General features: G+C 32.9%; 1 protein-coding gene across 1 annotated transcript in view; it reads left to right on the forward strand.

Annotated features, from left to right (window-relative positions):
• Window positions 1-24,217, forward strand: part of LOC107457216 (uncharacterized) — a 106,454-nt gene that overhangs the window by 70,551 nt on the left and 11,686 nt on the right. The window lies entirely within an intron of this gene.

Consider the following 24,217-nt stretch of genomic DNA (forward strand, 5'->3'; position numbering starts at 1 on the left):
AAATGGTAGAGTTTATGGTTGTTTTCCACCTTCCTTTCGTTTGGTTATTAATATCACACTAGAGATGACATTGACCAGTCAACTAAGCAATAAGATACCTGCAAGTGACGTAGTGTTTGTATCTCGATCTTGATTGGTTGATCGTGACATTTGAACGTGGCATTTATTTACGTTAGCAACTGTTCTTATCATTCTATTTCGAGCAAGTCAAGTCTTTCAAGATTCTATTCTGTTAAGTATACGTAATAAATCTTAAGCAATAAGTGTTAAGTACATTCTATATTCTTTCACAAATATTTCAATTTATTTACTACATATTTACTACATTTGCTACGTACTTAGCACAAAGACAGGTTCGAAGCTATGTAGAACCTAACTTTTTATGCACTGAAGTGGCCAGATGCACGAAATAAAAATATATCACCGTTACAATAAAATACATAAACAAATAATAAATCTAAGTTAAGTTTTTACTTAGGCAGAAGTGAAAGAATTATATTTCAATAAATTCCATGTGCGATAGGGCGCTGTATTTTAATCAATTTCATATTAATGAACATTTTGTTATAAACAATCAGTTGGTGTTGACGTCATAGTGCGGGTATCTGTGACTTTCTTCTAATTAGAGTGCAAATACCCAATTCATGATGTAAAACTGAATATAAGGCAGCTTTTCTGTTTTGATAGTTATTTCATTTTCAAACAGCTATTTTGCTTCAAATCTCGTGCAAAGAACGAAAAAATTGACAGACACATCAAGACCATATACCAAAAAAAAAATACTTACAAACTTGCATAAAACAAAACAAACTTAGCACTGAATACAAATTACATGCTAAATAGACTCTTACTTTTTCATTGACGACTCACATCTGTTGAGATAATCAGGTTTTTGTAATATCTAAATGTCAATATGTCAAAACCGCTTTAAAAAGACCCAACCTTTCAAGCAATACTTTTCTGATAAATTCCACAAGTTGTAAAATTCGAACAATATATAAATGTTAATTACTTTATAAAAAATCTGCACATTGTTAGAAATATCGACTCATATAAGTTTTTTCGATATTTTGCTTTCGTTAAAACAACGAACCAAATTAAATATTGAAGTCGCCGTTCAATATTTACATACAAATTCAAAGCTGTATATTCGAATCAAAAATATTATTTAGAATTTAGCCCTTTTTAGAGCTAGCTCAGAAATTTTATGACAAGTGGTATTATTTTCATTGAAATATGCTTAAATTACAATCATTAAAACACAAAAATAGTTTCGTACTCTAAAAATAATATTTTATTTAAGAAATGAAATAAATAGATTTGGCCGGGATAGCCAGATTGGTACTTACACCAAAGCGGGAATGTGATTGTTGTTTTGGTGAAAGTTGACAGTCTCTTGACTTCGGTCATACCCAGTAACATACTGTAGTGTTGCTACAACTCTCTTTCCTTTTTATGACTATCAGTGAGCCTATTTCTGCCCAAATTGTCTGACTGTTTTAGATAGCCTCTCTGTAAATAAATTAAGCAGTTTTGGTCTGCCAATTTTTGTGTAAGGGTTGAAAACCTGTGAAGAGGGGCAGGAGAGAGGTGAGGAAGAGAGGGGGAAGACTGGACTAGCTGGCAGAAGAAGAGGAAAAAGATTTTTTTTGGTGGAAAGTTCTGAAGAATAAATATACATCTACCCTGAAACAATTGCTGCAACAGGACTGAACAATTAAGATATATCCAGCGAATAATATCCTGATACTTACAAATAGTCTATCAGCTCCTCAACATTTCAAGCACATGTGCAAGATAAGTGACTTTAGATTTTATTAACTCCAGCAGTGATTCCCTTTTCTTAGAGATTCTTCAAATCTGTTTGTCACATGTTGATTTGGTATAGTACAATTTGTAATGACCTTATTTTATTATGCCACATGGTCAAATTTATTTTCATGAGTTAATCTTGATAATTGAGTTGATCATCATTAAATGTTGCTTAAGTAAATTATATCCCTTGTGATCATTATTTTTAGACAGATATTTTTATCTTACTTTATTTGTATGTGTTGGTGATGATTTGGGATAGGCCTTAGTTGTAAAAATGTATTAGTACTAAATTGTAACAATTGTCCCACTATACTTTACCCAAATTGTCACCACAATACCTATATGAAAACAATGAGTTAATTATATCGAAAAATCAATAACCAAGTTTCGACAGATGGCAAAAAAAAGACATATTTCATAAAAAAAATCAGTGCCTTGTCTACAGTATCAACTGATTTAATTGTTTTCGTTGAAAAAAAATCTTTCTCTTCCATCCAGCATCTAAGGATAAGTCTGCAAATGACGAACCAATTCTAGTCTACGTGACTTGACATCTTGGAGTGGCAGACCAACATAGACAGACTCCCAATACAAATCTTTGTGTGCGTACCGGAATTATAATACCACTTAGCTCTTGCCTAAATGTTTACATGTGTACTGAAAAGCTCAGCAGGAAGTGCACTTGATAACGAACATCTACAGAATTCAATCAGGCTTCCCACAACTCCCCCCTACCCTTGACTGCGAAACCTCAAATCATAATCAATCCAGTCATCCAACCCTCCATAAGGGGGTGGGCGGACCTAAGGTTTTCCTTTTGAAGCTTAAAGTATTGCGGTTACGATCTTGTCCCAGAAAATTAGGAAATATCCTCGCTCCACGCTTCGAAATGAATTAGTTTGGCGGATACGAGAGTATGCAACCCCCCTCACACCCCCTTTTGCCACAAAGATCAAAACCTTTCGTGGCGGGAAAAGGATGGTCCATGTTTTGATTGCTTCCACTATTAGTAAAGTAAGCAACAAAAGCCTTTCCATCATATTTGGACTTCCAATTACAAGGGATTTCCTGGGCTCGTGATTTTAACTCAATCTTTTTTCCTTTTCCCCGTTCGTCTCTCTTTTTCCTTTTTTCCGTTGACTACCACTATTATTATTTATCCTTTTCTCGGTGTATTATATATATATACTTGGTAATCAAACTAAACCTCCCATAGTTGAAGTTCAGTTTCCTCGCAGATTGCAAAAACCTTTTTTTCCTCGGGAGAAAGCAAGGACGGATAAAGTATTACTTTTTCCTAATAAAATTAGATGCGGCAATTTGCGAACGGCTGGAGAATTAAACTACATCTCCCTTTACTCCCACGCCACCCCCCTTAACCCCCACCTCTTTATCCCCGGACCCATAATATCACCTGGGGGGATAGAGGAAACTATTCATAGATCGACGACGGTGCAAAATGGTAATTGAATTACTTTTCTAGGAATAACAATCTGTTCACCCTCGTGGGGGATTATAAAAACAAGGAATCCTAAGAGGAGAGGAGCGCTCCTCTCCATCACATCCTGCTCTTGCGCCTCTCTTGGATGCTGTGGGTCCATTTTTCCACGGTGCTTGATTCCTGGGTGCTTTTTACGCGTCTGCTAATCACCGAAGCTTTAAAAATGGGGGTGGAAGCAATTCATTCCTTTTTCATTTTCTTTCTTTTCATTTCGAACCTTTTTTTTTCTCTCTCTCTCTTCCTTATCGCCTTGTAATAAGTGTTGAAGTTTTAAATTTTCTTACCAGGGAGAATTTTTTCTCTCAGTCTTTTTAATGTAATTTTTATTTTCAGAGGACGGGTGTCCGTTTTTGCGATGGCGGTGTAAGAAAATTTCTTCTTCTTTTTTTCCCTTTTTATTGTCGCCAAATCTTAAGATTGATTACACGAATAATTCGGCTAGACGAGTTGTGTTTTTAAGAATTGATCATAATTTTTTTCTTCCCTTTTTTGTTAAAGACGGGTATTTTAGCAATCTCATCTCGCTTTAAATAATTCATTTCCTAACAACACAGAGAGAATTGATTAGAATTATTAATTATGAGCTGAATTTTATTTATAAATGACGTTGAACAGCAGACCCCAATTCTGGTTTTACGAATGTTCAACTCCGTAACCTTGTAACTTCGAACACAATCCAGAAGACAAGGGAACTCCTAGATCAAGCATTGGGGCAAAATTCCCTTCGTAGAAAACTTTCTGATGGAACTAACCCTGATTTGCATTACAAGAAGAAGAAAACCACGAAAACTTCCCACAGCTAGCTCAACGACAAGGAAATTCTAACCCATGATCCATCTAACTCTAAGGATATTTTATAACAACACTGTTGTCAGCACTGTTCGGAAACAATTAGCCACCGATGAGATTCAAACCTGAATCACCTCATTGGGAGGCGAACGCTCTTTCCCCTGAGTCACTGCGGTTCCAGAAACTGAATTTATGAATAATAGAAATACTTATTAAAATATCTTGGAACCATCAATACTACTAACAATGATTTGACCGTCAAGATAAGCTACAGACTTGCCATGTCAAATAAATGCTATCTTTTCCTAATGCACCAACTGAAATCTCGATTTTTAAGTTTAAAAACAAACACTAACATCTATAAAACACAAATCCGACCTTTTCTGCTTTATGGGAGTGGAGACTGTGCCGTGACTATGCGACATGAAAAGTAATTATTGACCTATGAACGGAAAATGTTGCCGCTGTTGTTACTTTTGTCACTTGCCAATCAAGCAAATTTTTAAGGCAGAGGGTGCGTTTCTTGTTTTTTGAGTGGCACTAACTATGACTAAAAATACGACTTTAGTCACACACACACGCTACAGCCCGTTTTTCAGGGAGGACCCATTCATACTCCATTCATTCATCCACAGATCGTAATTTTGATCTGAACCAGAGAACAATCAATCTACAATTCAGAGGTTTTGATTTGCTATACGGATTTAGAGGACTTTGTGACATGACAGATTTTACGTGCACCAGTCACCATGTACTACTCCAAGAATCTCCGGCAGGTGGGATTTGAACTTACGAAGTCCAACGTCCTACTAACCAGACTACCCCAACCCTCTGGATAATCTTAAAAAAAATATTTGGCGTAGTCCTCTATGAATAATAGTGGAGATCCTTGTTTACCTTTTTTGCTTACGGCAGGTGCAATAAGTGGACCAAAATGACGAGCTTCATCAGGCTAAGAATAGCAAGCAAAAGATAAAATTTGAAATTTACCGAAATGTAAAAGCAATCTGATATTGTTAAAGTCATAGATGCAATAGACTACAATGGCTGGAATATCTATTTCGATCTGATAATTCAAATGCAGTAAAAAGGCTCACTTTCACTAATACCATGAGAAACAGAAAACAAGAAAAACCACCAATTAGATGGCTTGACTCGGTGGAGAACTTACTTAAAGTAAATATGGGTATTTGAAAAGCTGCTTGGGACGACTTTGGCTTGCAACTGGCTGTAGTGCATTACAAGCGGACGAATATATAGTAATTTCAATATTCCATAAAAATTTCTGACCTATTAAAAAACCACAGTATGTATATATAATTATTTTGTAAGCATACATAATTATACATATAAAAACATAAACAAACAGACGACTTCAATAGCTCTTCTTATACTTAATCAGGTTATAAAGAGTTGTTAATTTTTGCAACTGTTTTGATGCTTTTATTGTATTTATTCTGGAAACAACAAAATGTTTAATTTTTTTTAACTGATTGCTTTTATTGAGTGATTAAGAGTTGTTAAGTTACACAGTATTTGGGATTTTTTTTGAACGAAATACCCTAAGAATGGAAGGAAATATTTAGGATAATCGATTCCCCCCCCCCCACATTTTGAGCTTTATATATATTTTAGAATTGATACAGCATAGACTGGTGTGTGTAAAGTTTTGACTGCTTTTATATTTTTACTAGTTGAGTACCCGTTATTCGTACTGCATAAGAAAAAAGTAAATAATCAATAAATCGGTATTGTTCGACACTACGAAGTCACGAATAAAATTGAAATACTTGTACCGACAATTAATTATGCTGAAATAATTTCCAAATTTGTTAACATATTTATTATTATTGGTTGCCTTTTTCGGTGATGGTTTCCTGACCATTTTCGTGACCTTCTTCGGTGACTTTTTTAGAAGTTTATCCCATTTAAATAATGACTAACTGCATTCAATATCATTTGGCATGATGTTGTTGCTCGAGGCTAGCTATTGATAGCCAAATATTAAGCCAATTAAGACATTTTCTCCGGTTCAATCACTTTCGGGGGGCATAAGAAGTATAAAAAATGTACTTAATAAAAATTCTGCGTCAAATTGTTAATCGAAAACGTAAAATCAGAACTAGAATAAAACAGACCATTATTTTTAGCGAGATAGTGTATGTAGTATATCCTGAGTTTATAACTTTTAAGTTGCGCTTATTTTTTTTGATAATTATTATTAGAAAAATATTCAAACGGCAATAAGAATTTTAAACAATCTCAGACTCTCTTAATAAAAATCAAATAGCTTAAAAACGCTGGTATTTGGAATATTTAAGTAAAATTATAGACAGATAACAATTTAAATAATGGACCAGAAACATTTGTAGGACCCCATCACATACTTTTAAAGTTTGACAGACTGCAAATTATTCTTTAAAATGAAGTTCATTTACACACTCAATATGGATGAAGCTTTCATTTCCGTCATCGACGCATCACGGCAGACGCGAAATTAATTACGCGAAAATCACAATTCATGCCAATAAAGAAAAATAAAACAAAATGATAAGACTACAGAGGAATTTCGGTAAAGTATTATGAACCGTTAAGGGTATGACTTTTGATGACTGATAAAATGGCAAATTCAAGTGCACATTCGGTGGGAGAGAGAGAGAAGAAGAAGAATATCTTATGAGGGAGGGGGGGGGGATGAAAGGCGTCCTTTGTTCGTCGTCAGGTAATGAATGTTTAAGGACAATGTGCCACTTCCGTGTTGGAAGCAACTAAATCTCTTCTAGGCGAAACACCGCAATCTGGCCAACTCCGCACTAAAATGGTCTGAGTCAAAGTCTGCACTGGAAAAATTTTGAACATTTTTGATTTTCTAAATTGCATTGAAAAGATAAATAGTTTTTTTAAATTTTTATTTTTATTTTCTAAGGGACACTGAAAAGATACACGTAGTGTTTTAGATTTTCTAGCATTGGAAATATACACGTAGTTTTTTTTTAGATTTTCTGATTAGTATTGAAAAAGTACAAGTAGTTTCTGGTTCCATTTTTTTTTTTTTTTTTGGCGTAAAGTTTGCTTCAACAAATTTTTTTTCTCTGTAACTCTAAAGGAGGTTCGGAATATTTTATTTTATTTCACTTTTCCTTTTTTTTTTATTTATTTAATTTTTGGTTTTTATATTTAAATCGAACAGGAAACTGTAATTTTGATTAATCAAGAATTAAAATTTATTTTAAAATACGAAATTTTGAATTTTCAAAGCAAGGGAAATTATGTTCTACTTCTTAATGAATTTGAATAAAAATATCCATGTCATAATTTGACTTCGTTACTTGTTATTTACTCTTTAATATTTTTTAAATTAAAATTCTACAGTTTTCATTATTATTTTAAAAATATTGTTTATCACTAAAGTAAGTTATTAAAAATAAGTTTTCGAAATTTTTGAAGATAAATTGATCTAAAAGAACATGTCTATGTAATATATCTAAATTAATTTTATTCCGCATTTCAGCTGTTATATTTCGATGTATTTCGAAGAGATACGTAATCATTTAATTGGACAAAATTTCTCTCTCTCCTCTCTCTCTATATATATAATATATAATATATAATATATAATATATATATATATATATATATATATATACAAAAATTGCAAAAAAAACTAATTCTTATTTTGCTTTTTGATTAAAATGAATACACATTTTTTAACATTTGAAAGATAATTAACTTTCTTGAATTATTTGGTACAAATCTAAATATTTTAAAAGATTTTTTTGTGTTTTGGTTCTTTTAAACAATTTTAAAAATTCTAAAACTTTTTTTTTTCATTAGTGTCTAAAATTAAGCTGCATGTGAACAAAGTAGTATGATTTCTAAACAATTTTATAACACATTTAGTAAAAATTTTTATGACACATTAAGTAAACAATTAACAACACATTTAGTAAACAATTTAATGTACATTGTATTTGTTATTTTATTCATTTACATAAAAGGCATGTAGACGATGGAATATGATTATTAAACAATTTTATTACACATTTAGTAAACAATTTTATGACACATTTAGTAAACGATTTATCACACATTAGCAAGTAATTTTACGACACATTTAGTAAATAATTTATGACACATTTAGTAAAACATTTTATGACACATTGATTAAACAATTTTATAAGGCATTTAGTAAATAATTTATGTCGCATTCAATAAGCAATTTTCTGACACATTTAGTAGACAATTTACGGCAGAATTAGAAAACATTTTTATGACGCATTTAGTCAAAAATTTTATAACACATTAAAAGCGAGTTTTGAGTTTTTTTCTTCGTTTCCATAAACACTTTGTCAAATATACTGTGTATATTATCATATTTATTTTTTTTCTATAATCTATTACTTAGTTCCAGTTGTATAAGTGAGTAACAATCAAAGTTTATTTCTCTTAGCATGTCTTCTTATTGCGTTACTATGTCTAAGTTTTGTATATATACATGTTTAACAATTATGATATTATGACCTATTAAGACAAGTACAACGCTTATTACTCTATTTAATAGCTCTCCCCTGATGATAAATACTTCTTATCCGATAATAAATAACTAGTTGAATACCTGTTCTTCGTACTGAGTAAAGACTAGATATTTCTATATACTATTAAGTCATACACAAAACTTAGGGGCATTTACCAACATAATCGATATAAGCTAAAATAATTCCATTTTGTTCTATTTATTATAATTTGTTTCCCTTCTCGGTGAATTTATGTAATTAGATTAAGCGATACACGTTTTTTTAGAAGCTCAATCCGTCAAAATAACGATTAATTATGATCAGTATCATATGGCATGATGCTATTCGTGGTACATTGTACTGATACCACAGTTAAGGAATTTTCTCCAGTACTTATACCAAATAATTTTCAATTTGTTAATTTCTTATTTTCAAGTATTTTTTTATTAAATTTTTTATTAAGTTTTCTGAGCTATTTTCTGGGATTGAAACAAATTTTTCTATCATGTGATTTTAAACGCTGCTTTTACTCAACTTTATGTTGGAAAAAATTCTTTTATAAAATATTGCCAAAACAACTTACTTGGTGATGCACGGAAAAGATGTTGTAAGGAATTAAATCTATCAATTTTCATAAAACAGTGAAATAACTAATGAATAATAATTACTTGAGGTGCTAATATTTTTAAAGCTTTTAACATCTGAATAAGTTTGTAAAATGCATCAATGAAATGCTTATCAGTATTTCAGGAAGCTGATAAACTTTTGAGGCTGTAATACGGTTTTAAATAGCTTAGCATTGTTCAGAATTAGTTTTTGTCGGACAAACCAAAGATTCAAAATAATCCTAAAAACTAATTTCCTTAAAAACAGAAATATGTCATTTCAATAAATACTATATGATCAGTCTTAGATATTTTTTGGTTGTGATAGCTGAAAGCTGGCTTACGATAGAGAATTGAAACAATGTGAAAAGTACCGTATCAAATTACGGTATTTATACCGTAATTTGGAATAAATGGATTTTACGAATTTAAGTTCCGGCACTTTGCACCGGCATCATCCGTAAATTCCATTTTACCGGCAATTTAGTACCAGTAGGTGAGTGCCTGTGGTGTAGCACCAAAATGTCTGATATACTCGTGGTTTAGTACCGTTGGATTTTACGGATGAAGCACTTGAAGTTCTAGTACTTTGGAACCTGCACTTTGGGTGCCTCCTCCATAAAATCCATCTTATCGAAAAATCCGTTTTTCCCGTAAAATATTATACCTTAATTTTTACAGTAATATTTATTTAATAAGAGTACTTCAGCAACTGTGCGGTAATTATTCGTGCTAAAATAGCGGTATTTCAAATATTTTGCTCCGTAACATGTTACAGTAAAAATGGATATTACAGTAAACAGTATCGGTACTTTTTATTGTAATTTGATCCAAAATTTTTTTACAGTGTACCCCGATGTTCAGACAAATCTGATGCAATTGAAAACAGGTTTTAATTTAAAGTGCCGGCAGCTATCGAATTTGTAGGCCCCTGTGGTGGAAGGATTTCATTGCCTATTTCCGGAAATTAGAGAATGTTCGAATATTCCATTCCTCACACCATTCTTTCCCGAATTGAGAGAAGGTGTTGCGGCCGTTGCTTTTGCAAGGGAGAATAACACCAGTTCTCCGCGGGACTCTCAAGAGGAGGGAAGATGAGAGAAGAGGATCTTGAGGATGAAGATGGGGATGTGGGGGATGTTGGAAATGCAAGTGAGAGGGGTGGGGTGATGACTAGGATGGCGCCAGGCTACCAATAACGGGGTTCCCATTTTTCACCTCGTTTTCACGCAAAGTATGGATGGTAGAGCTTTCGAAAGTGCGTCATACTGCATCCCCGAGGGTTGAGTGGGTGGGTGGAGATGCTTCTCGGACAAGATAAATGGCGGACCAAATTGAATTTGCGGAGAACAATGCGCTTTGCTCAAATCATTGCGGGCGCGATGCCTTTTGGAAAACTCTCTTCTTCTTCTTCTTCAAGTTCCTCCCCCCCCCCTCCTTCAATAAGTAGTGAGTGGCCTAGGATGGGATTTCATACGAGAAACCATTCTGGGGATTTTTCGATGTCGAAAAAGGGATCTTTCCCCTGTTGAGTCGAGGACACAGTTTTTAGATCATACTTGTTAAATGAGCTGATTACAGCTTTTTAGATCTCCTAGAACGAATCACTTGAGAAGATTACAGTTTTTAGATCTTTTAAAAAAAATCTCTCAGGAGAAATCACTTTGTTAAATGATTTGGTTAAAGTTTTTGGATCATTTAGGACAAATCACTTGTTAAATATGCTGAGTATAGTTTTTTGACTTTTTTGAACGAGTCATTTGCTAAATGGACTGATTACAGTTTTTAAATCTTTTAGAACGAATCAACTGCTATGTAAGGTGATTAAAATTTTCAGATCTCTTAGGATGAATCAATTGTAATGTAGGTTGATTACAGATTTTAGATCTTGTTGAATGAATCTCTTTTTAAATAAGCCGAATATAGTTTTTAGATCTTTCAGAACAAATCGTTTGTTAAATGAGTTGAGTACAGATTTAAGCTTTCTTAGAAATAATCACTTGCTTAATGAGCTGATTACAGTTTACAGAAATGTTCGAACGAATCACTCATTAAATGAACTGATTACATAAACAATTTAGGACAAATCACTTGTTAAGTGAGCTGATTACAATTTTAGATCTTTAAGGACAAATCTTTTGTTAAGTAAACTGATTACAATTTTTAGATCTTTTAGGGCAAATCACTTGTTAAATGATCTAGCTCGAGTACAGCTTCAAGCTCTTTTAGGAAGAAACACTTGTTTTATTAGGTGATTATAGTTTTTAGATCTTTCACGACGAATCACTTGTTAAGTGAGCTGATTAATAATTTTAGATGTTTTAAGGCGAATCACTTGTTTAGTGAACTGGTTACAGTTTTTGGATCTTTTATGATGAATGAATTGCTAAATGAGCTTACAGTTTTTAAATCTTTTAGGGCAAATCACTTGCTAAATGAGCTGCTTATACTTTTTAGGCCTTCTAGGACTAATCATTCGTTAAGTGAGCTGATTAAAGTGTTTAGATCCATTAGAAGGGATCTATTGTTAAATGAGTTAATTTTTAGGACAAATGACTAGAAGGTTTTTAGATTTTTTAGAAAGAATGGTTTGTTGAATGATCTTACAGTTTTCAAATCTTTTAGTGTGAATCAATTACTAAATGATTTGATTGCAGTTTTTAGGTTTTTAGGACAAATCAATTATTAAATGAGATGACGTTGAAAAATCAATGTTAGTTTTTGCATCTACGACGCATTATTAATTTATCTGCTGTATTGAAATCACAGTTTTTATATCTTCTAATACGAATCACGCGCTAAATGAGCCCATTTTTGCTTTGCTGAATTAGGGCAACAGTTTTAATATCTTCCGAGGCAAATCACTGAATAAGAAGATTTTTTCCTAGCTGGGTTATAGTTTTAAAGCATCTAAAACGGGACACTTACTAAATGAATTAATATTTCCCTTGTAGTGTTGAGGACGCATATTTCAGATATTTTAAAAATAATATCTAATTTCTCTACCGTTAAGATCAACAAATTTAATATCTACCGAGATGTATCACTGATTGTCCTGACAGCAACAACTTTTTAGACGAACACTAATTTCAATGCTAGTTTGAGAACTCAGATTTCATATTTTCTGGAACGAATTACTTCTTAAATGAGCTGATTTTTCTATTGGAGAAAATGTCATAGATTTAAGACGTTCCATAAAAAAGAATCATTTTTTATTAAATCAGCTCAGCTATTAAAAATGATAAAGTTTAAGTACGTGCATTTGAGAAAAAGTTCATTAAAAGCAGGAAAACGATTAAGTGGTACAGAATATTTAAGCTCACTTCCACCTCATTTGAATCTCTTAAGGACTGGGATTGCTGATTATTTTCTCCGTTTACGGAGAGAAAAAAAACTCTTTTAAAAGATAATTTCATAATCGTCATTTTCCTCATAATATGAACAGTAGTTTGTAGTAGGGAAATTAGGGTTCTAGTAATTTTGGTAAGAAGCAGAAGAATATATATATATATATATATATATATATATATATATATATATATATATATATATATATATATATATATATATATATATATATATATATATATATATATATATATATATATATATATATATTATATATATATATATATATATATATATATATATATATATATATATATATATATATATATATATATATATATATATATATATATATATATTTATATATATATATATATATATATATATATATATATATATATATATATATATATATATATATATATATATATATATATATATATATATATATATATATATATATATATATATATATATATATATATATATACACCTGTCAACTTTTAGTCCTTTCGAGGATGATTTTCCCCAGTGGTAGTAAAATGGAATTTGAATTACAATTTTAGGCAGAAACATACATTGTATTTTGAATACGCGTATGCGGACTACCACGATAGTATTACATATTGATATATATGCTGAATTATTTTAGAAATAGTGATGGTAAAAAGATTATAAATTAAGTTTATAAATGCTAGGAATATATAAAAAGCATACATTTTACTTCCACTTTATAGATAGAAATAAAATTTTACGCCAAATGCTTAAAAGTTGGCAGGTATGATATAAATTATTTACAAATTGTTCGACGTACAATGAGATTTTATGTAAAGGATTTAGGCTATTATATTAGTCAAAACACAATTTTTGTAGTTAATTTTATTTGAATATAAATAAACTGTATTTAGTATTACTTGGCATAATGCTAATGCTCACCACAAATCCATGACAGTCAAAATTTGCCACTATCAATTAATTCTTTTCAGTTCATATCCATTTCGAGCCGACCGGCCTATGTAGGGGCCAGGGAACTGGCCTTACATCAGAAAGGTTCTGGGTTCGAATCCCGGGCAAGGCATGGGTGTTCTTTCATTCTCTGTACTACTTACTGTGGGAGCAACGTTGACCCACTTAATATGGTGCCCCATAAAGAGTGGTCAACAAATCTGTCCTTCAGATGCCTGCATGACGAAAAGGTCATTCTCCAGGTGGGCATTGGAAAAAAAAATATCCATTTCGAGACTCTTATTTCGGTATTTAAGTTTTGGCACAGGTTTAATAATTACAAATGTTTCAATATATGGTAATACTTTATTCCCATAGTATATTTGGTGCCTTTAATGTAACACTTCAACATTTGAGCTTTGCTTGAAATACATTTATCAGTGGCAGAAAACTGAAGCCGAATTTTTAAAAAAAAAATGCTTTCGGTTCCCCAAAACAATTAAGTACCTTTTTCCACAAACTTTGTTTTTTTAGTATATAGTTTATTTTTTTTTGTTTTAATCAATACATACTAACAACATTAATTGAACAACATTGGCGTCAATAATGGCATGATGTTTTTTACGGATCCCCTAAATGAATAACTTCATTCCATTCATTTTGCTTTTTCGAGCATAACTTTTTCTATTTTATTTCAATATGCATCTATCACCTAAATTGATTAAGCATCACTTGAGTTGATTTTTTGACTAATTTGAGTTGACTAATTTTGTTTTTCATTACATAAGCTATATTTTTTCCCTTTCAATTATCCTTGATTTTAAATTATTTACTTTTATAGAAACACATTTTAAGCCAATTTCTATGAACAAATTTAACACGTGGCATCATATGGTATTAGAAATGCTAATTTGGTGATGTAGTCCTCCCATGCTTTTACCTCAACATTGTTTATTAAATTTATCAGAAATAGTAAATAAAAAATAATAAATTTTAAAGTATGTCCGATAATTTTTTTTTGATCAAATAGAGCTATAAGGTATCAAATATCACCGTTGTTATTTTTAAGATATTTGATAAAAAAAAATCATCCGTAGTTAAACTCAAACTATGGCTAACGCTTAACCAATCAGAGAATTATTTCACGCTTTCGCTAATCCCGTTCGAACGGTTCGTAGTAGAATAGTTTTTTTTTCCAATGGCAGGCACTGAACATTATTCTTTTGCCTATACTATGCCAGAATTGTTGCTCATTTCGCGTTACCCAGTGGGCACCTGTGAACCAAAGTCACGGAGGCGAGCAACATTGCCCAATCCACACTGCCACAAACCCGTTTATAGGGTGGGCCATATTTACACATCATACACACACACAACAGAGGACAGCACAGAGAGAGAGAGAAACATCCATGCCCAGAGCGGGATTCGAACCCGCAGCCTATGGCTTCGCAGTCAGGCACGCTAACCGCTCGGCCACCTGGCCGGCGTAGTAGAATAGTAGAATGCTCTAATGTCGATGACCCTCTTTCTCGGTACGATGGTTTTGAAATCTATAAAGGACATTCATTCATGTATACGTATACGATATTCATGTATACGATATTCATTCATATATGTATTTTTCAAAATTTCGCATTTTTTTTATTTTAATGGCATATATTTTCTGTACACAGGTTTGTACAAAGCTTAAAAAAGTAAGTATAACTTATTTACTGTTAACAAACGATTAAAAAAATTCGTTGCAGATTAAAGTATATTTATCATAAGACATTGCGTGGTAAGATTATATATCTGCATTTCTTTTCAATAAAAAACATGTCATGAATGACAAATAAATATGACAGGCTAACATTTTTAAATTAGGGATGAAGAAATATTAGTATTTATTCATTTTGTTGGAACAGGCTATAAATTTGTCAATGAAAATACAGTAAATTCTCCCGTATTTTCCTTTTTTATTTGAATATATAAAAAATTAAATATAAATAGAGCCATGGTGCCTTAGGGGATCGAGTGCTTGCCTTCCAATGAGGTGCGCCATGTTCTAATGGCAGCAATGGCTAGTCAATACAAACTACACACCCGACTTGCACCGATCACAGTGCTAACGTAAAATACCCTCAGTGATAGATGGATAGTGAGTTAGAATACCCTTGCCATCGGACTAACCGAAAGAGATTTACATTTTTTTCCTCTCCATGTAAGTCAAAAGCTGGTTAACTCCATCAAAAAGCCATTCACGAAAGTTAACTTGTTCCAATGCTTGATTCAAGAGTTCCCTTGTCTTCTGGGTTAGGTTCAAAATTACAACGGAGTACACATTGATAGTCGTAAACTGAGAATCGGGTCAGCTGCTCGACGCCGGTTATAATAATAATAAATAAATAAAATAGCTAAATTTATTAAAACCGGCGAAATAAGTAAATGCCAAAATATATATGCAAGTAAACAATATCTTTAATTGATTTTTAACTGGTAAGATTCTAAGAAATTTGGATTTCGATGGAGAAAAAAACTAATTAATTTGCGTGTCCAGTGACAATGCAAACACCGCATTTTGATCTGATTATTTCGATGTATATCGATTTCTTTTCTCTATATGTAGAGGTTCCCCAAAAATCTAAATCCAAAGTCATATTAAAACCATTGTTTTAAGGGGAGGTGGGCGCAACTAGAAATATATCACATCTCCACAGGATTGAATATCAGGAAAACTATTGGTTGAGTTTTACGTTCCATTCTCCCTGCCTATTTCACACACACACAGAAGTGAGAAAGAAAGGCATAAAATCTTGTTCTGATTTCATATGTTCGAGATTAGATTTTGCTTCCACTTTCACCAAAAGATGAATTTTCTTATTCATTTTTTATTTGGCGTTTTATTGCATCTAATAAGACCGGAATTGTTCTGCCCATATTCCTAAATGGATCTATTTTTCCTATGATCAAGTTTTCGAGATTAATAAAACGCAGCCATAAGATTGACTTATGCAAACAAATGATCTAAAGAACATAAAATATAGGTCTTTGCGATTTAATATCGGGGACATAAACTTATTCACTCAAAAATTCCTGGTTATTTTATTGTTCTTTATATAAGTCTTTAAAATCCAATCTCAAATAAAAGCTATTTTATTTATTGTTCTAAAACAGGAGTATAATTATGAATTCAGAATTTGATTCAATCGATTCAATAGAGCGATATAAATTAAACTAGTTTAGTTCAACAATGTCGCAATTGAGCTAAACGAAAGTTTTATAGGCGACAATTTGAAATTTTTCCTTGATCATGATCAGGTGACAATACTGGCTACACCATCACGAATTGGATCAGAGAAGAAAATGGTAACAGTTGTTACTCGGCTTCCGCACCATGCTACCTAACCACCTTACCGAGAATGGACTTTTTGGTCTTTGAAACAGCTAGGAACATTCGTGGATTCAGAACCATCTAAACACAATCAAAGAAATCACAGCCCGGTCGGACATCCAGTCTTTGGGTGGAGGAGTCGTTCCACCGTGCATGTTGTTTAAATTAAACTACCTATGGATAATATTTTCTTTAACAGCTATTTTGTATCCGTTATTCTGTATCTGTTATTTTGTACTTGTTATTTTGCATCTGTTATAGAAATATTATTTTGTCTGTCATAAAGTTAACTTGTTCATTCCGAAGCTATTTAACTAAATGGTAGTCAAAAGTATAGTACGATTATATCATTTAAGGATTATTTTTCTTTCTAATGGTTCAATTCAAAATGAAACCAAACAAAATATAAAAAAACATATCTCATTATATAAATATGAGTGTTAAAGATTTGTTTTGCATGGTCCATTACTTAAAGAATGACACAAAATGAAACCATGAAATACGAGTATGGAAAGTGCTCCGACCCATCTCCGAGTTACGCTATGGAATTTAAAATAGGTATAGTTGGATTTCTTATTAAAGTTGCCACATTTTAAAAATAAAGTCATTTTTAAAACAATGACTGGAGCAATGCGATCACTGGAAACAGAAGACTTGAGAAGATAATAAACTTCGGGTGACGGCGTCCCGTCTACCAGTGGTTTTAGATTTATTTGTTAAGTGCGCAAGAAAAGGGCCACCTTGGATAACTTTTGATTTAATGATCGGATCTTCTTGTCCTTGGACTCAATTATAATGGTTCGTTTAATTTTATTAGTGCAGACGAATTTTCTCAATTTTAATTAGTGAAGGCGATATTTTACGTTGCGAAATCAGACACAAAAGTGCACTTTGAAAAAATATAACTTATTTTGGTGGATTCGAATTTCTCACCCTCAAAATATTCGACGCAATCTGAAAAATATGATCATCATAGTTTGATCAGGAGAGCCATCCAAAGTTTGGATCCCTTATTGCTAAATTTATTTTTTGCGTTTTTCACCATTACTCGAGGATTTAATAAGCGAATTAAAACATTTTGCACATAATTATAAAATTCGTTTAACTGATCGTTATCAACGATATGTATTACATGTAAAAATATTTCTTAATAAATGTTTAATTATTTTTTATTATTTTATTTAATGCAAGTCAGCAAAATTTTCAATTGTAAGGTATAAAATGATACAAGAATGTAATTTTAGATGTCAAAATACAATATTTGAGCGAAATTGGACGACTTACTCCTGAGGAATTGTTTTCCAAAAAAGTCGTATAGTCGTTAATAATTCGATTTAAGAACTATTTTACCGATTTTGTTTTAATTTTGTATTTTGCCTTCTTGTAAAAGCTCATTCTTTAAAATGATGTCAAACATTGTATACCATACAGTTTAATAAAACAATAAAATAAAAAAAATGATTATTAAAAAAATATTTTTTGCTCCAGATTATCTTTGAATAATTAAATTTAAGAATTGTGATCAAAAATTTTTCAATTCGTTTAAAAAGTTCTCGAGACATGGTGAAATACGAAAAAAGTGAAATTAACATTAATTGGTCTAAGCTTTGGAACGTTCTTCTTATCAAACTGTAGGGATCATAGTTGTAAGATTGCAGCTACCCCCTACATTTTAGTTGTCAGAAATCTGAATCCGCCAAAAAAGTACTCTTAATCAGCGAAAGTACGTTTTTGCGTCTGGTTTCGTAACTTAAAATATCGTCTCCTGTACAAATTAATGTCCATATTAGAGATCCTCTCCTCGAACCATTAAAAGTGAGTCCTAGAATGTGAAGATCCGATCATTAGATCAAAAGCTATTTAGAGTGATTCGTTTTTCCTTTTGCTCACTGTACTTCAAAGTTCATATCTCTGTGTATCTGTACAAATCACTCTTTTATTAAGACAAATGTAAGAAATTTCTCCCGAGAATTTACTCGAAAAATTCCGCAACGGTCAATTCCGTTTGTTGACATCTCGAAAAATCTGGAAGCATTCAAAGCATAAGATCATAAGATGAAAAGAGGAACGAATTATCTTGTAGCTTACATAGAGATTTAAACTTATTGGATTAAAATGGAAGTTAAAGTAAATGTGCTTAAGTGAGTATTGGGTAAAACACAAGAGGTAAAAGGGAGATTGCGTGATGAACAACCTCACAAGGCCATTTTGAAGTCATATATGCTTTCATATTATCAGGTTTAGACAGTAATATTAATCTGTTTTGATGAGTTCATATGTAGCGCAGTTTTCTCGAAAAAAAGATTATGTCAGTAACTTTTTGATGTTTTTATAAATGAAATTCACAAAAATACCACTTGTTACGTTCCTCTTCCGAGAAATTCATTGAGGAATGTAACCTTCATATGTATCGGAATCACTTTTTACCGTTTCCCCAGCCACCCGTAAAATGCCAGTTGAATCTCAGTTGCTATCTAATAGGTGAAGCGATTCCCATGCATATATGCACACACACTTTTCCAACAGCCTCGCTGGGAGATTTTGTTCTTCAACAATAACCACTTCCACCGGCGCCAGCAATTGGAAATCCTGAATTTTTAATAGAGCTTGCATCCTGGCAGCGTCGCTGATCAAATTTCGAGCTACTTTCGCGGACCCCCCAAATCGGATTTCGCGCCAAAGCAGCTGAGTTGGCCGACCCCAGGAGACGGGCTCCGGGGCCCCCTTCAGAGGGTACCCACAAGAGTCATGAGTCACTGTCAAAGAGCCAAACCACTCCGATATTACTAATAATAATAAACTTCGCTCCCGTCCCCTCTTTTGGATGATGTAGAACGAAGAAAAATGAAACGTCGAATAGATTGGGGGTATATCGTTCCATGAAACATTCTTCCGGAAAAAGACCTGTCAAAAGTGAAAGATTGGAGAGAAGTGTCTTTATTTCCTCCCGAATGTTGCTTTCGTGCATTCTGCTGCTGTTGATCCGGAATTTTTCTGGAAATTTTCTCTCTCTTTGTTTGTATTTCTGTCAAATAATAAAAACGTGTGCATTTCTTCAACAAAGCAAAATCGCAGGCATGTCAGATTACTAACATTTTAAATCACTTGAGAACAAACCTTGACAGTACCCTGAAGAATGATTACGTATGACCTTAGAGCAATGCAAGATTTTCAGGTCTCATACATCATTTTTCTTAATTGCAATATGAAACTAATGAATAGAGATTGACAAGTTGCTATAAAGCGAGAATTATTCTTTATAAAAGGCATAATGAAATATGAAATTTTGTTTGGTATTTTCATAATTTTTTTTTAAAAAAGTTAAATACTTGCTTATTTTTTTATTTAATAACCCAATACATATCTGTTTTGTGGTTACTTATGCTCCTAACCATAAACTTAAGCCAAAAGACAAGAAAGCTTGTGAATCAAACTCTTTGACAGATTCCTTTTCTAACGAAAACTAACACGCATTTACAAGCAAAGAAAACGAAGAAGGCTTCCCTCAGTTTGACCTTTGGTCGGAGGAGCTTGACCTATCATCATTTTACCATTAGAAATATTTTACATTAGATCTACGTGTCAATTGAAAGCATTTGCCGAAACAAATGGTACAGAATAATAGTATTCGCGAGGGACTCACAGTCTAGGTTCTTTTAGGATGACGAAGGATAATTTTTATCAGGTCGAATTTTTATGGATCCTTCCGACTGCTCTGATCACGGTACATTTTCAATGAAATCGACAGCGATCCAATACTATGGAGCACGTTGAAACGTCTAAAATTGTTTGTTAAAGAAGTAAAATCAGTTCAACATTTTGTGCTAATCGGGACAAAATCTCTATCCAATTAAAGTTTTATGAGAACATCGTATTCTGCTGATCCGGGTTGTCAAACGAAGAGATTTCAATACGAATTTTTCTAAATTTGCTTGAAAGCAAAATCTTTTGTTTAGGTGGACTCTGGTCCATCTAAGTAAAATATTTTTCTCCAAATGGTAGACATTAATACAATATTTCGGTTGATTGACTTATTCCTCTAACACAATTTGCTATTAAAAGTATTTTATAATAACTAAAGCTGAAGAAGTTGAAATAATACGCATTACAATTTATGCAGTCAGTATCCTCACTACGGTGGACGAAATAGAAAAGCAGAGTTAAATTGAAAACTCTAAGAAAAGCACCTTGGTAGTATTTATTGACTTTCGGTCCATTTATTCAAAATTTAATAGAATTAAAAAATTTATATATATATATATATATATATATATATATATATATATATATATATATATATATATATATATATATATATATATATATATATATATATATATATATATATATATATATATATATATATATATATATATATATATATATATATACGAGGGTTGTAAATTAAATAGTGGCAACTTAACCTTGAAACTCATCACAGAAGGGTGGGTATGCGCAAATAGGATATGGGAACGGTGAGGTGGCGCTGTTGTCGATGTGTAGAGTGCAAAAAACAGTCGTTCTGCTTATAAGGGTAGTTGTTGTGTGGCGTTAAAGTGAGGAGTTTCGTTTCCATCGCTCTAAAGCATGTTTTCAAAAGGCTTAATGACGAAAAAGACGAGATGCTTGAACCCATCGTGCTACTGTCCAATACGGTAAAGCATTTGCCCCACAGGCTTTCACTAATCCTCGATAGCATTCTGTTGCACTTTTACCACGGGCAACCTCGATTTTAAGCGACGACAGCTGATCACCCTTTGAAAACATGCTTTAGAGCGATAGAAACGAAACTCTTCACTTTAACGCCACACAACAACTACCCTTCTAAGCGGATCGACTGTATTTTGCACTCTACACATCGACAACAGCGCCACCTCATCGTTCCCACATCCTATTTGCGCATACCCACCCTTCTGTGAGTTTCAAGGTTAAGTTGCCACTATTTAATTTACAACCCTCGTATATATATATATATATAGAGGGAGAGAGAGCTATTTTTCTTATGAAAGTTGTATTAAACTAAATACTTATCATTTTTGATCATATTTTTTAACTTATCAAAAGATTAAGCCCCTGAGAAATTAATATTATTATGAATGATACATTATTTATAACATTATTATTAAAGGAGACTTTCCTAAATCGTACCACTTTTAACAATGAACATATTTTAATAATGAAACAGAGCCATTCAGCTAATTTTATTGCATTTTTTTATAACAATATTTGTGCAGTAAGTACTGAAATTCAATTGCTTTCGCAAGGTAAGCGAGTGGTAGGATTTAAGAAACCGGTTGCTTAACCCATACTACTATCCCTAAATCATAACACTCTTAAAAATATTGTGTATTCATGATAAAGTGAATACATAGATCATGACAATTTATTAACAGCATAATTAGAACTCCAATATTAAATTTTTGAACTACAGTAACAGTAATATAGACATATAAAATATTAAGTGACATGTTAAAAAGTCACTTCTTGAGCTATGATGGCTCAGGGGATAGAGCGTTCACCTTCCAATAAAATGCTCAGGGTACGAGTCCCAGCGATGACTGGTCGATTCGAATCCCGCACCCGGTTCGCAGTGACTGAAGTGCTGACTAAAATGTCCTCAGTGGTAGACTGATCATGGGTTAGAATCCCCTGTGGATCCGTCGATCACTGAGGATATTTTACGCCAGAATTGTGGTCGGTGTGAGCCAGGTGCTTAATTCCTATCAACCAGTCATCTTTGAGATTTGAGCCCGGTACACCTTATTGGAAGCAAATGCTCTACATCTTAAACCACCACGCCTCTGTTATTGTTTCTTATGCCACTTGCCATTACCAGCAAGCCTGCTTTGAAGCAAGCGAATTTTTAAGGCAGAGGGTGTGTTTTGTTATTTTTATTTTTATTAATAATACAACTTCAGCCACCGCACACGTCACAGCCAGTTTTTCCGGGAGAATCCACTCATACTGCATTCATTCAGCCACAGATCGTAATTTTGACCTGAAACAGAGAGTGATCAATCTACAATTCAGTACTTCCAGAGGCATTGATTTGTTGAACTTGGAGTACTTTGTGACCCCGACCGATTTAGCCCTCACCAGTCACCATTTAATCCCCTGGGTTTTTCCAGCTGTTGGAATTTGAACTCTCGATCTCGCGAACACTAGCTCAACGTCCTACCATCCAGGTTATCCCAGCTGATTGGATGAAATACAGTTTAAGTAGCTTAATAGAGTCATGGTGGTTCAGAGGATGGAGCGCTTGCCTTCCAATGAGATGAACCGGGTTTGAATCCCAGTGATGGCTGGTCGATGCGAATTCCGCACTAACTACAGTGCTGACGTAAAATATCCTGAGTGGTGGCCGGATAATGGATAAATCCCCATGCCGCCAAACTAATCATGGGACGGTTTCCTCTCCATGTAACGCAAATGAGGTTTGGTTCATTCAAAAAGTCCTCCTCGAATGCGAAATTTCCGCCTATACTTGACATAGGAGTTAATTTGCCTTCTAGATTGGGTTCAAAATTAAAAGGCTGCTATGTTGAACATTAGTACTCGTAAGCTTGGGTGTTGAACGACGGTTACAAAATAAAGTAGCTTGATACTTGACCTATGCAGTAGTTGAAGTTGATATGTTGTATTTAAATAGTACCGGTATGATTTAGGAGTACACGAGGAACGATTTAGGCAACATTTTATACAAAGTGTTGTTCCAAGCTCTAACCAATAGTTAGCTAACAAAGAAAAGGATTTAATTTAACAGAATAAGTCACTTATCAATTATGTGCGTTATTTAATAATCTGCAAATTACTGAAGCACTGCAATATATTTACGCAGTATGTTCAAAAAGTACATTGAAAACTTGTTGTTTCTAATGCTACTAGGCAATAGCAACAAGTCTGCTAGGTGAAACCAAGCGAATTAAAGGCAGATTGTGAGTTTCCTGTATTTCCTTGGAGCTACAAATGACCATGAATACGACTTCAGCCACACACGCACATGTCATAGCCCATTCTTAGGGTGGAGCCATTCATCCACAGATAGTGATTTCGTTCTGAATCAGAAAACGATCAATCTCCAATTAAGTACCACGGAGTTATTGATTTGTTATGGGAACATGGAGGACTTTGTGACACGACAAATTTTGAAAACATCTAAAATCGATTAACTTAAATAAAAATTTAACGCAAGTATACAACAAATTAATTTTTCGACATTGATCTGCACGTCGTAACTTATCCGCGTGCTCTATACAATGCTTCAGATGCTTTCTCAATTTTTTTACGCATGAGATTTAGGCAACTCTTCTATATATTATATATTTGCATT

The sequence above is a fragment of the Parasteatoda tepidariorum genome, chromosome 9, assembly GCF_982258835.1.
Source record: "Parasteatoda tepidariorum strain Cologne lab strain chromosome 9, Ptep-v5.0, whole genome shotgun sequence".
In the NCBI taxonomy this organism is placed as follows: domain Eukaryota; kingdom Metazoa; phylum Arthropoda; class Arachnida; order Araneae; family Theridiidae; genus Parasteatoda; species Parasteatoda tepidariorum.